This window comes from Manis javanica, chromosome 14 (assembly GCF_040802235.1).
Source record: "Manis javanica isolate MJ-LG chromosome 14, MJ_LKY, whole genome shotgun sequence".
NCBI lineage: Eukaryota > Metazoa > Chordata > Mammalia > Pholidota > Manidae > Manis > Manis javanica.
In genome coordinates, this window is record NC_133169.1 from 70,029,716 (window position 1) to 70,042,382 (window position 12,667).

Sequence of the window (12,667 nt, forward strand, 5' to 3'; positions counted from 1 at the left end):
TTCCCCTCAAATTCACAGAAATATAGTATCTTCTGATAGAGAAGAAAAAATAAAAACTCATTCGTTTCTCACGCAACATAGAGATAAATTACTTTCATCCTTGGTGCCAAGAGAACATACGTATTTAAAGGCAATTTCATTTCTTATTTGCTGGTAATGGACCTATGTATCCTTTTTGAATAAATATGACCAGAGATGGGGATGATAATTCAGTCTCAAGGATCTGATGTCATTCAATGAAGTGACATGGCGGCAGGAGTCCCCATCCTCCGTGGTCATTACTTCTCCCCACTGCACACAGCCCTCCTGTACTGGAAGGTCAATGAAGGCAGACAAAGGCAGTGCCAGGCCTCACTCAGTCCCCAGCCCCAGTGCGGGAGCATCATGGTTGTACGGGCGGTTTTAGTTGGTTGACCCAGAGTTAGACGTCACAGAGCCCACTTCCTCTTTGCATTTTCCAAAACTTTTCTATCTGCAAAGCCCTACATTTGTGACTTGCACTCTGAACACCTAGTAACTAATCCTCCTGACTCATTTCTTTGATTGGAAGGCTTCTTATTTTCCATTATTCTGATCTCTCCTTGTTGAATGTTGACAAAACTTTAAACTTGTTTAAAAATCAATGCATAAAAAGTAAATGGTGCCTTTGTGTGTGTGTGTGTGTGTGTGTGTGTGTGTGTGTGTGTGTGTGTGTGAAGTAAGAGAGCACTCGAGAAAGAGGAAGAACATTTTTAAGAGGTGGGAAGTCTGAATGCCACTTACTATTTAGTCTTTTTAAAACAACAATAAAAGGTAAGGCAAGAAAGTGTTAAAAAATCTGTAGTTTAGGCATTGTCGGGTGTTGGGTCATTTTCTTAAAATAATTTTTGCTATTATTGTACCCATTTTTAAGTATTCTGTAGTACAGTGACATGCATATTTGCATTTTTCTGCAACCATCACCAATATCCATTGCCAGAACTCTATGCATATTCTCAAACTGAAAATATGTGCCCATGAAACAGTGACCCTCTATCCCCCCTCCCCCCAGGAACTAGCAGGCATCTTACTACTATCCTGTCTCTTTAAATTTGACTCTTATGGGATCATCAGATAAGTGGAATTATACAAAATTTGCCCTTTTGTGACTGGCTTATTTCATTTAACATAACATCCTCAACATTTATCCACGCTGCAAATTTGTCAGAATTTCATTCTTTCCTAAGGTCAATAATACATTCCTTTGTATGTATAATGATTTCCTTATTGATTCCATCCATCTATGGACATTTGGGTTGATTGATGCTGCATTAATATTCCTAACTCTACTTTCACACTATGTGAATGAGTCAGTTTTCCACTGATTTAAGTATCTGTAAACCTACACAAATAAGATATTAAGAGATAATTCCTAACTAAATTGCCAATGCATAAAAGTGTGGATGGAAATAAAAATGAAGAATTAGCTCATCTTGCAAGTAAAGAATAGTGGCACTAAGTGGAAGAATGGAAGTTCAACATTGACTAGTGCAGGAACAGGAAGATTTACTACTCTAAAACCTAAATATTTATCTTTCTTTTTTCACTATGGCTTCAGAAATCTTTTTATTTTTGTCTGCTCCTGGACTTTTGCTTAGAATATTTCTAAAACTTCTAGATCTTTGTGTTCAGTCTCAGAATCATGTCTTTCACAATGCTAATAGAAGGCACAGAGATATTCCCTTCCTATTTCAGAGTTGCCACAGAAAATTTAGAATAGTGTCTAGAATTTTTCTTCTACATTTTTCTGATCCTTGTTGCCCTAACATTAAAACTGAACTCTTTTTCTTTAGGATGCTGAGATGATTAACCAACCTGTGCTGATAAAACTAAAATAGTAACAGCCAAATCATTCACTGGACTGAATCGACAGGTTATTACTATAGTATTTACCTGATGACTGTGTAAGCTTGCATACATTTCAGTTCTTCGGATCGTAGGATAGACAAAGAGAGGCATTTATCTGTGAATCTATATGGAGTAAACAGCAGAACTATGTATTTTCTGAGGTTCAAAAGTCAGTCTTTGGAAAAGGATGAACTATTTGCCAACCACATTTATTATAAGGGCTTTATATCCAAAATATATTAAAGAAACATACACACAGCTCAGTATAACAAGAGCGAATAATCTAATTAGAAAATGAAGAAAGGACCTGAGTATAATTTTTCCAAAGTGGATATACAAAAGGCCAACAGGTATTGAAAAGGTGTCTCAACATCACTAATGGACAGAGAACTAGAAGTCAAAACCATAACCAGTATCACCTCACATATCTCACCATGGCTGTTGTCAGACAGAAAACAAATATCAATAAGATATGGAAAAAGGTATCCCTCAGACACTATTGATGTAAATGTGAAATGGAGCAGTCTATGTATGGAATACAGTACAGTGGTGACTCAGAAACTTAAAACATAAACCCCATTTTATCCAGCGATACCACTGCTGGGATGTACCTGAAAGAATGGAAATCAGTCCATTAAAGAGGATCTGCACACCCATGTTCATTGCCGCATTATTCACAAAAGCCGAGCTATAGAAACAACCTGAAAGATCTTTGATGGATAAGTGCACAAATAAAATTATACGCACACACACATCCATGGTATATCATTCAACAGTAAAAAAGATGGAAGTCTTGCCATCGGTGACCAAGTGGCTGAATCTGGAAGGCATTATGCTAAGTGAGGTCAGCCAGACAGAAAGACAAATACTGCATGGCCTCACTTACATGTCGAATCTAAAAAACAAGCAAACAAACAAGTTCATATTTATAGAGAATACAATGGTAGCTGCCTCGCGCTTCAGTGAGGGGGAAAAGGGGCGAAGAATGTCAAAAGGTAAAACTTTTTAGTTAGAAGGAAAAGTTCAGAGGATCTTACATAGAGCTTGGTGACTATAGTTAATAATATGCTTTTTCTATATTTAGCAGTTGCTTAAAATAATCTTATAAATTACCACTAACGCTCAATGAGTTAATTCTGTGAGCTATGTGAGTTGATGCATTGACTATCCACATCTTGGTAATGATTCAAGTATATAGATACTTATATATAAATACATATATGTATATAAAATTTTCACATTGTATACTTTATTTTTATTTATTATTAGGATATACAATATATTTGTTTCAGATGTACAACATAATGACTCAATAAATATACACATAAATACAATTATGTTTGTCAATCATCCCACAATAAAAAATGTTTTAAAAAGCAAAACCAGTCACATCATAAAATGAAGAACAAAAACAGAGTTAGAGGACGGATACTGCCCAACATCAGGACTTAGTTGGAAGCTACAATTATCAAGATAGTGTGGTAATGACCAAAAAGCATAAAATAGGTCAATGCAATAGAATAGAAAGCTCAGAAATAGACCTCTGTAAATATAATCAACTCATATTCGACAAAGGAGCAGATTGTCTATTCAACTAATAAAGTCGCTGGAAAAAACTGGTATGAAACAGTCCAGATATAGACCGTACACACTTGACAGAATTTACTTTAAAATGAATCTTAGACCTGAATGCAAAGCATTGTAGTATAAAACCCTGCTAGATAGCCTAAGAGAAAGCCTAGATAACCTTAGTTATATGATGCCTTTTTAGATACAACATCAAAGGCAAGACTCACGAAAGCAAATGTTGGTAACCTGGACTACAGTAATATTAGAAACTCCTGTTCTGAGAAAGAAAATATGAAGAGAAGGAGAAGACAAGCAACAGGCTGGGAGAAATATTTTGTGGAAGACATATAGGATAAAATACCCTTATTCAAAACATGCAAACAACAAATAAAATTCAACAACAAGAAAACAAACAATCCCACTGAAAATTGGGCACTTCACTGACAAAGACAGACAGATGTCAAATAAACATTTGAAAAGATGCTCCATATCATATGTCATCAAGAAAATAAAAATAAAAACAATGAGATACCACTGCACACAATTTGAATGGCCAGTTCCAGACATTAATAGAAACACTGCTGAGAGGTGCAGCACCAGGAAGTCATACATATTAGTAACAGGAATTCAAAATGGTACAGCCACTTGGAAGCCAGTGTTGGTGGTTTTTTTACAAACCATATATAGTTTTATCATGTGGTCCAGCAAACATGTTCCTTGGTATTTACCCAAAGGAGGTGAAAACTTATGTACACAAATGAAAATGCAAAAGAGTATCTATTGCAGCTTTATTCTTAATTGCTGAAACTTGGAACGAGCCAAGGTGGCATTCAGCAGGTGAAAAGGTAAATGAATGTGGTGCATGCAGTCAATGAGATATTATTCATAAATAAAAGGAAACGAGCCGTCCAGCTATAAAAAGACATGGAGAAACTTAAATGCCTATTACTAAGTAAAAGAAGCTAATTTCAAAATGTTCTTTATTGCATGATTCCAACTATACCACATTCTACAGAAGCCAAAACTATGGAGAATGGAAGAATTCAGTGGCTGCCAGAAGCTGGTGGAAGTAAGGGAGAAAAATAGGCAAAGCACAGAAGATTTTGGGGGTAGTAAAATGCTCTGCATGATATTATACTCATGACAAAATGTCACTTTACATTTCTACAACTCATAGAATGCAAAACAGTAAGATGGAAACCCTAATATTAGTAAACTATGGATGTTGAATAATTATGAGATGTCAACGTTACATTCTTGGTTTAAAAGAAGTATGACTCTAGTTAGTTATATTGCTCTTGTGGGAGGCTATGCATTTGTGGGTATAAGGGTTATGTGGAAAATCTCTATACATCACAATCAATTTTGTTACAAACCTAAAAATCTTCTGAAAAGAATTTTCAAAGTATTTTAAGTAAAAATATTACAAAATAATGGACATATATAATTATTGATGATAATTGTTATTGAAATAATAGACGGAATACCTAATGATTTTGGATGAATAGTCCCTTCAGCAACATTTCCAGAGACTTTTTTATGGCATTATTTCTCAGACTATGTATCATGGGATTAAAGGTTGGGGGCACCATGGTGTAGTACATAGAAATGACAAAGTCAAAAATGGAAGGGGCCTGTGAAATCGGCCTCAGATAAGCAGAGAAACCAGTGGAGAGAAATAACACAATCACAATCAGATGTGGAAGGCAAGTGGAGAAGGCTTTTGACTGACCTTCTGTTAATGGCATTTTCTTGACAGTGTAGAAGATGTAGGCATAGGAAACAGTGATGAAAATAAAGCAGCAGATATCCAATACCACACTAATGAGGATAGGTACAATCTCTCTTATTATGTTTTCTGAGCAAGAAATAGCCAATAACTGTGGGATATCACACACAAAAAAAATGATGGACCACGTTAGAACCACAGTAGGATAAGAAGAAGGTACCGGCTGTGTGCATTATGGCGATCAAACCCCCACCCAGCCAGGACACGGCTGCCAACTGAACACACATATTCACATTCATGACGACCTCGTAGTGCATGGGGTGGTATATGGCAGCATAGCGGTCAAAGCACATTACGGTGAGGAGATTCAGCTCTGCAGTAGCTAAAAACACAAGCAGAGAGACCTGGGCTACACAGCCAGGACATGAGATGGAGTTACTGTGAGTCAAGGAGTTGGCAATGGATTTGGGGATTGTGAATGTAACTAGGCAGAGAACCAAGAAGGACAAATTCTTCAGGAAGAAGTACCTGGGGGTGCAGAGACGCTTGTCCAAAGTTATGATCATGATAATGAGGACGATTTCCATTAGTGCAAAGAAGTATATGAAGACGAAGAGACCTGAGTGCAAAATGTACAATTTTCATTGGTAGAAAATCCAATGAGGGTAAATTCTGTCACAGCTGTGAGATTTGTTGTGCTTGGAGACATAAATCTGTGTTTAAAAAAAGAGAAATGAAACATCATTTTCAAGTCATTCCATATTCAACTTACAATATATTTGTAAATTCATATGGTCATCACACAATCTACTTAATAAAAATGTTTCTCCTATCCTGTTGGTTGGTCACTAACAGTACCTGAGTAACATTGCTTTACTGAAACACTTTATACTCAGTGCATATGCACATGCCGTTTTTATTACCCAAATATGTTCTATGAAAGATACTGAAGGACTGAAAATTTGAACCGATCTTAACATGAGTGTCCTCACGAAAAGCACCTTCCCCATATTTGTAAATGAATCTTGAGAAACAAACCGATAACTGTTAAAGTGTGTCCTAATCTTAATGTCCTTACATCCTATAGCGTGACTAACATTTGTTTCAGCACATCTTCCAGGAAATTGAACATTAAACAATTCTTTAAAAAAATGAATACAGACCTTCCTCAATCCTATAAGCTATTTAACCTACATTCTCTCTACAAAATTCTCAATCTGGATATGTTCTTACATTTAGCATTTTAATATAGAGATAGATCTAACTGCTTTTTTCTCATTCATAATACTCAAATTATTTATCATAGAAGTAGGTAGTTTTATGCATATATGCATTATGGTTCTATGTGACACATATCCTGATAACCTTAGGTATCAAATCCTACAGGGTATGACCTGAGATTGTTGGCCTCATATTCATCAGTTTATCACTTCCTCTTATTATTTCCCAGTTTATCTGACTTATTCCCCATATTTAATTAGTTAAAAAGTGTTTCTCCATAATTTTTTTTCTTTTTCATCATGTCTGAACTTCCAGTCACAGAATATATGAACTTGCAAGTATGGTATTTTCCAAGTTCAACTATTCCACATCTGTTTTCCCGTCTCCTTCTATCCCTAACATAAGATGAATGCAAATACGTGGAGGGGGAGAAGGGACCATTTATAGCAGGAGCTAAATTCAGTCTTGTTCTGTCGAGTGTAATTTTCCTCTTTTTGCAGTAACACATTGATACCTTCTGTTTGTACAGATTGTGTTCATGAACCTTCATGCAAATGTGGTAAAATATTAAGCCTTTAAAATATTCTATCACACACACTCTTCTTATTCTAATTCTCTAAAATATTATGTTCCACTTTTCTCCATGGTGCTGGACAATGTGAACATCTTCAGTAAATATTGGTTTTTAGGTTTGGGAAAATAATAATATAAAGCAATTTTAATATATTAGTGGAAATAATTCCACATATTTTAATGAAAACAAAATAAAGCTTAGAACATATTCCTGTCATAGATGTAAAAATTTGGAGGTGACTTAAAATACATGTTCATAATGATAAAATTAGATTTGATATACATGTGCTGATGTCCCTGTTAAAATATTGTGAACTCTTCATTTTGCAAGATCAGTAGCAGCCTCTCAGTGACAGACTAAGAAAAACCCAGGTGTTCATCATGATAAATAGATGTCCATATCTGTCCATTACTTCTACTGTGATATATTAAATGATTAAGAAATAATGCTTCATAGAGTCCATGAAGATACAATCTGAATCATATAAGTCATTAATATTTTAGGGGTTGAAAAATATAACACGTCTTTTTTGAAGACAACATTATTTTAATTTTAGTTTCATCTTGAGGCTCTTCATTATTTACTGTCTACTTCTCATTAATTGTTATTTTATTTAACATTTTATACACTTTCACCTTAGTATTCTAAATGCTAAATTCAGCACTAACAGATAGGAATGTAATACGGTAATAAAACCACTAAAAATCATAATCAGTGGAGCACCTTAAGTTTAAGAAAAATAATATTTTATCCCACTGAAACTCACCTCAAAAAAGCTGATATTGTTAATTGAACAAATTGGGTACCACATAATAAATTGATTCCTCTAGATATTTTTTCAGTGTTCATTCTTGTAAAATGAGTATTTTAACTACTGTTACTTTTTTCAAATATAAAATGAAATTTTAAATCTAGAATACTTTAAAGTTAAAATGATCTTTCCAAAAAAATATATGATAGTATACCTCCAAATACTGGTACAAAAAAGTAGACAACTTAAGCTTTTTTCTAGTGAAATTCACTGCCATCACAAGGACAGAAGGATACACATCTCAACTGAGTAGAGATGACTACCTTTGTTGATTCCTCTTAAAAGTTGTACGATTCTCAACTCTGGCTTCATCAATAACTCAGTCAAAAGAAACAGGAGACCTGAAGAGCTTGACCATTTTACCTCTCCTGCTGATCTCTTGTGTGTTTAACCGTAGACCAAGAGTTGTAATTTATCAACTTGTTTTATTCCAAAGGGAATACAGTGTTATTGTTTTCTCCATTAACCTGCTCAGTCAGTATCAGCCTATACTAAATCTCACTCAATTAGTAGTGCGATCAGTGTGCCCTATTTTACCTTTGTTAGTGGTTTACATATCTGTGACAGAACTCCAGTTAATCTAGCATCCAATGTTTCAGTCATTTATTGAGTGCCTACTATGGGTCAGACTCAGTAAATGGCAGTACAGCATTAAAAGCAATGCAGAGAGTCAAAGTCCAAAGGTGAGCATGAATGTACTGCCTCTCGCCCAGAGATGGAGGCCTTGGAGAGAGACTGGAGGAAGAGAATACAGTGCAGTCCCAGAGGTAGGGCCACCACCAGCAGGTCAGTTAAGAGCACAAGCGGAGGTGTGACAGGTGAGCTTGGCGATCTATGTGAGAGCAAGGAAACAAGAGACTAGAATATGAGTGAACAAAAAGATTTCATCATCAGGAATACCGCACTTCATGTGAAGCTGTTAATTTTTACTGTGAGAGGAAAGACACAGGTGGTTCTGAGTAGGAGAGAAGCATGTCATGCTATACTTACCTTGATCCCTCTCTGGTAAGTGTAGACTGTAGAGAAAGTAGACTGGGAGGAGGACTGGATGCAAATACATGGAAAGGAAATATGTCTACAGATTATAAGAATTACTATTTTTAATACACTATACTACACCAAACCATCTTAGAGATTCAATTTAATCGCTATCAAAATTATAGTGCCATTTTTCACAGAAATAGAAACTATCATAAATTAGTATGAAATAAAAAAATACTCTGACTAGCAAAAACAGCCTTTAAAAGAGGGACAAAGTTGGAAGCTCTCACTCTCATTTCAAGCATTATTATAAAACCGCAGTAATCAAAATAGTATACTATTGGCATAAAAATAGATAGATACATAGATCAATGGAACATATTGGCTACCCAGAAATTAGTACACTTATATATATTCAAGTAATATTCATCAAGGGAGCCAAGAAAATGAAATGAGAAATGGTATCCTCTTCAATTAATAATAGTGGGGAAAGTGAATAACTACATGAATAAAAATACAATGGTCCCCTATTTTACAAAACTCACAAAAACTAACTCAAGGTGTATTAAAGACTTACACATAAGATCTGATACCATAACACTCCTAGAAACCAGACCCAAGCCACCTGGACACTGGTCGTGGAAAAGTTTATTGGATATGACACCAAAAGCATAAGCATTAAGGCAAAAATAAACAAGTAGGACTACCCTGAACTACAGCCCTTCTGCAGAGCAGAGAAACAGTAAAACAAAAAGCAATGCATGGAAAGGGAAAAAATATTTGCAGACCATCTACCTGACAAGGAATTAATACCCAAAATACATACATGCAATGTAATTGCAAAAACTAAGCAAATAAAATAAACAAAAAATGGTTTAAAAATAGATATCTGCAATAAAATCCAAATTAAATGAGGTGTCACTTTATGATCTGTTAGAGGGCTATTCCCAATAAAACGAGACACTAAGTGTTGGCAAGGATGTGTGGAGAAAAGGGAGTCCTTGGTGGGAATGTAAATTGGCACAGCCCGTGTGTAAGACACTGTGGACGTCACTCAAAAAATAAAACTACCATACAATTCACCAATCCCACTTCTGCCTATATAACTGAGAGAAATGCAAATATTGTATTCATTTCAGTACCACACCCATAACCAAGAAAGATGTGGAAACATCTAGATGTGGAAATCCTAAGTGACCTTCAATGAATGATGGAAAAAGTGTGGCTTCATATACATAATATATATATATTAATATATATATATGTAATGAAATATTATGCAGTTCTATAAACGGAAGTTTTGCCTTTCTCAATAATTTGGATAGACCTTGGAGGCATTAAGCTGAGTGACATAAGTGAGATATACAAAGAATAACAACACTCTGTTTTTATTTATATGACGAGTCTAAAGAAGCTGAGCTTATAGAAATAGAGCATCAAATGTTGATTGCTGGGTCTTGGATGAGGGAGAAATTTGTAGTAGTTGGTCAAATGGAACAAATTCCCAGCTGTAAGACAAATAAAAGCCGTTTCTCTAATGTACAGCATCATGACTATAATTAACAATACTGTGTATATACTTGGGGGTCATTAAGAAAGTAGGTCATATTATCACTACACACACACAAATCATGATTATGTGAGGACTTAAAGGTGTTAACTAACCTTACATTACGAACAATTTTTCAATACATTTGCATCTAATTATAACATTGTACAGTTGAAATCTACTAATGTTTTGTTTCAATAATACCTAAATAAATCTAGGGAAAAATAATGCAAGAACAAAAGGAGACACACTATGACAATTTCACTGCTATTGATACTAATTTTGATCACTCGCTTGAGATGGTGTCTGCCAAATCATTCAGGAGTAATGATCAGTACTAGGTGGGCAGATACCTTGATACTAGACCTCTTGTTAGACTGAAAGATATCATTCCATTTTTTAATCCCTTAAGTTATTTATATGCCATACACTCTCCTGACATTCTGTGCATTGTGCTTAGTGGGATGTTTTTTAGTGAATAATACATTTTTTATTAAGTTATCATTGATATACACTCTTATGAAGGTTTCACATGAAAAACATTGTGGTTACTACATTCACCCATATTGCAAAGTCCCCCCCTACCCCATTGCAGTCACTGCCCATCAGTGTAGTAAGATGCCACAGAGTCACTACTTGTCTACTCTGTGCTACACTGTCTTCCCTGTGACCTCCCCACACCTCACGTCTACTAATCATAATACCTCTCAATCCCTTTCTCTCTCCATCTCCACCCATCCTCCCTCTTCCCTCCCCTCCCCTTTGGTAACCACTACTCCCTTCTTGAAGTCTGTGAGTCTGCTGCTGTTTTGTTCCTTCAGTTTTGCTTTGTTGTTATACTCCACAAATGAGGAAAATCATTTGGTACTTGTCTTTCTCCACCTGGCTTATTTCACTGAGCATAATAACCTCTAGTTCCATCCATGTTGTTGCAAATGGTAGGATTTGTTTTCTTCTCATGGCTGAATAGTATCCCATTGTGTATATGTACCACAACTTCCTTATCCATTCATTGATTGATGTACACTTAGGTTGCTTCCATATCTTGGCTATTGTAAATAGTGCTGTGATAAACATAGGGGTGCATGTGTCTTTTTGAATCTGAGATCTTGCTTTCTTTAGGTAAATTCCTAGAAGTGGGGTTACTGGGTCATATGGTATTTCTATCTTTAGTTTTCAAAGAACCTCCATACTGATTGCACCAATTCATATTCCCACCAACAGTGTAGAAATGTTTTCTTTTCTTCATTTCCTCATCTTCAGTTTGAAATGTTTGTACCAGTGGAAAGTGTTCATATAATGTCAGATTCTATATACTTTTTGAAATTGGAGCCAAGACAAGTTGCTAATGTGGAATGTGCAGTTAAGAAGGGATCCAAAAGAAACAACAAGTGTCCTTTGCTCTTCAGAAGCAAGGGATCTATGAACATTATGCTTCTCCACACCTCTGGGGAGTCATACAGGAAGGGGCCCATGAGACCTGACTATTGTTGTTTCAATAACATTGTCTCTCTCCTGCCTGTATGCACAACTTCTCCTGGTCAATCTTCCTTTAGATGTATGTCACAACATGGAGACTTATAATCCCTAAAGGTATAAACACATGGCTCTGCAAACTCATTTTTCTGCCCCATATCTACTCCTTCAGAAGTGTTAAAAATCTGCCATGCCATCTGGAAATTATTGATCAGCAAAATCCTTTAGTGTTTAAAACTTTACTCTGCATGTCCATTCAAGCATCATCATCTCCATAAAGCGCAGATTACATCCCACCCTGAAGTCCTCTCAAATGGTGTTGATATGTCTCTGGAATAAGCACTTGCTGCCTAACTGAGATCAGCAGACATGCTCAGGTACCACCATCTCAGGACCTATCTGGGGGAAAGCAGTCCGTGCCCTGCCATGACAGCAAACTACGAGCAATGTTGGGGTGAAGGGACACCACAGTAGAAAATGCTGGCTCTGAGCCCTAACTGGATGTTGGTTCATGACCTTAGGAGTTCTTCAGATGAGATTCAAACTGACCACCACTCAATGGAGGGCAAGGAAAAACTACAGAAAGAGGCAGGCCACTCCATGTAAGTAGGCTGCAGGTTTGAAAAGCAAAGGAACTTACATACATTGTTATTTTTGGCTGGCTGCAAGATGAACACATGTCTGTGCCTGCCCACCAGTATCTTAAAAGTGAACACAGAAGTATTAATGGGTTACAGGAAGTTATAGGGTCAGGATGGTCTCAATAACACTTATCTGTCATGGCTGTATTCTTGAATCAGCGCCTACAGTGGGAAGGTGTCACAATCTAAGGAGAAGGGAGAGAGAGAAGTCTTCCCCTTCCCAGTTTCAGCTTTTTCATAAATAGCAGTT

The 12,667-nt window shown here is 36.1% G+C and overlaps 1 pseudogene; it reads right to left on the reverse strand.

Annotated features, from left to right (window-relative positions):
- Window positions 1–4,922: 4,922 nt before the first annotated feature.
- LOC108387239 (olfactory receptor 14A16-like) lies at window positions 4,923–5,873 on the reverse strand (annotated as a pseudogene).
- Between the last annotated feature and the right edge of the window lie 6,794 nt (window positions 5,874–12,667).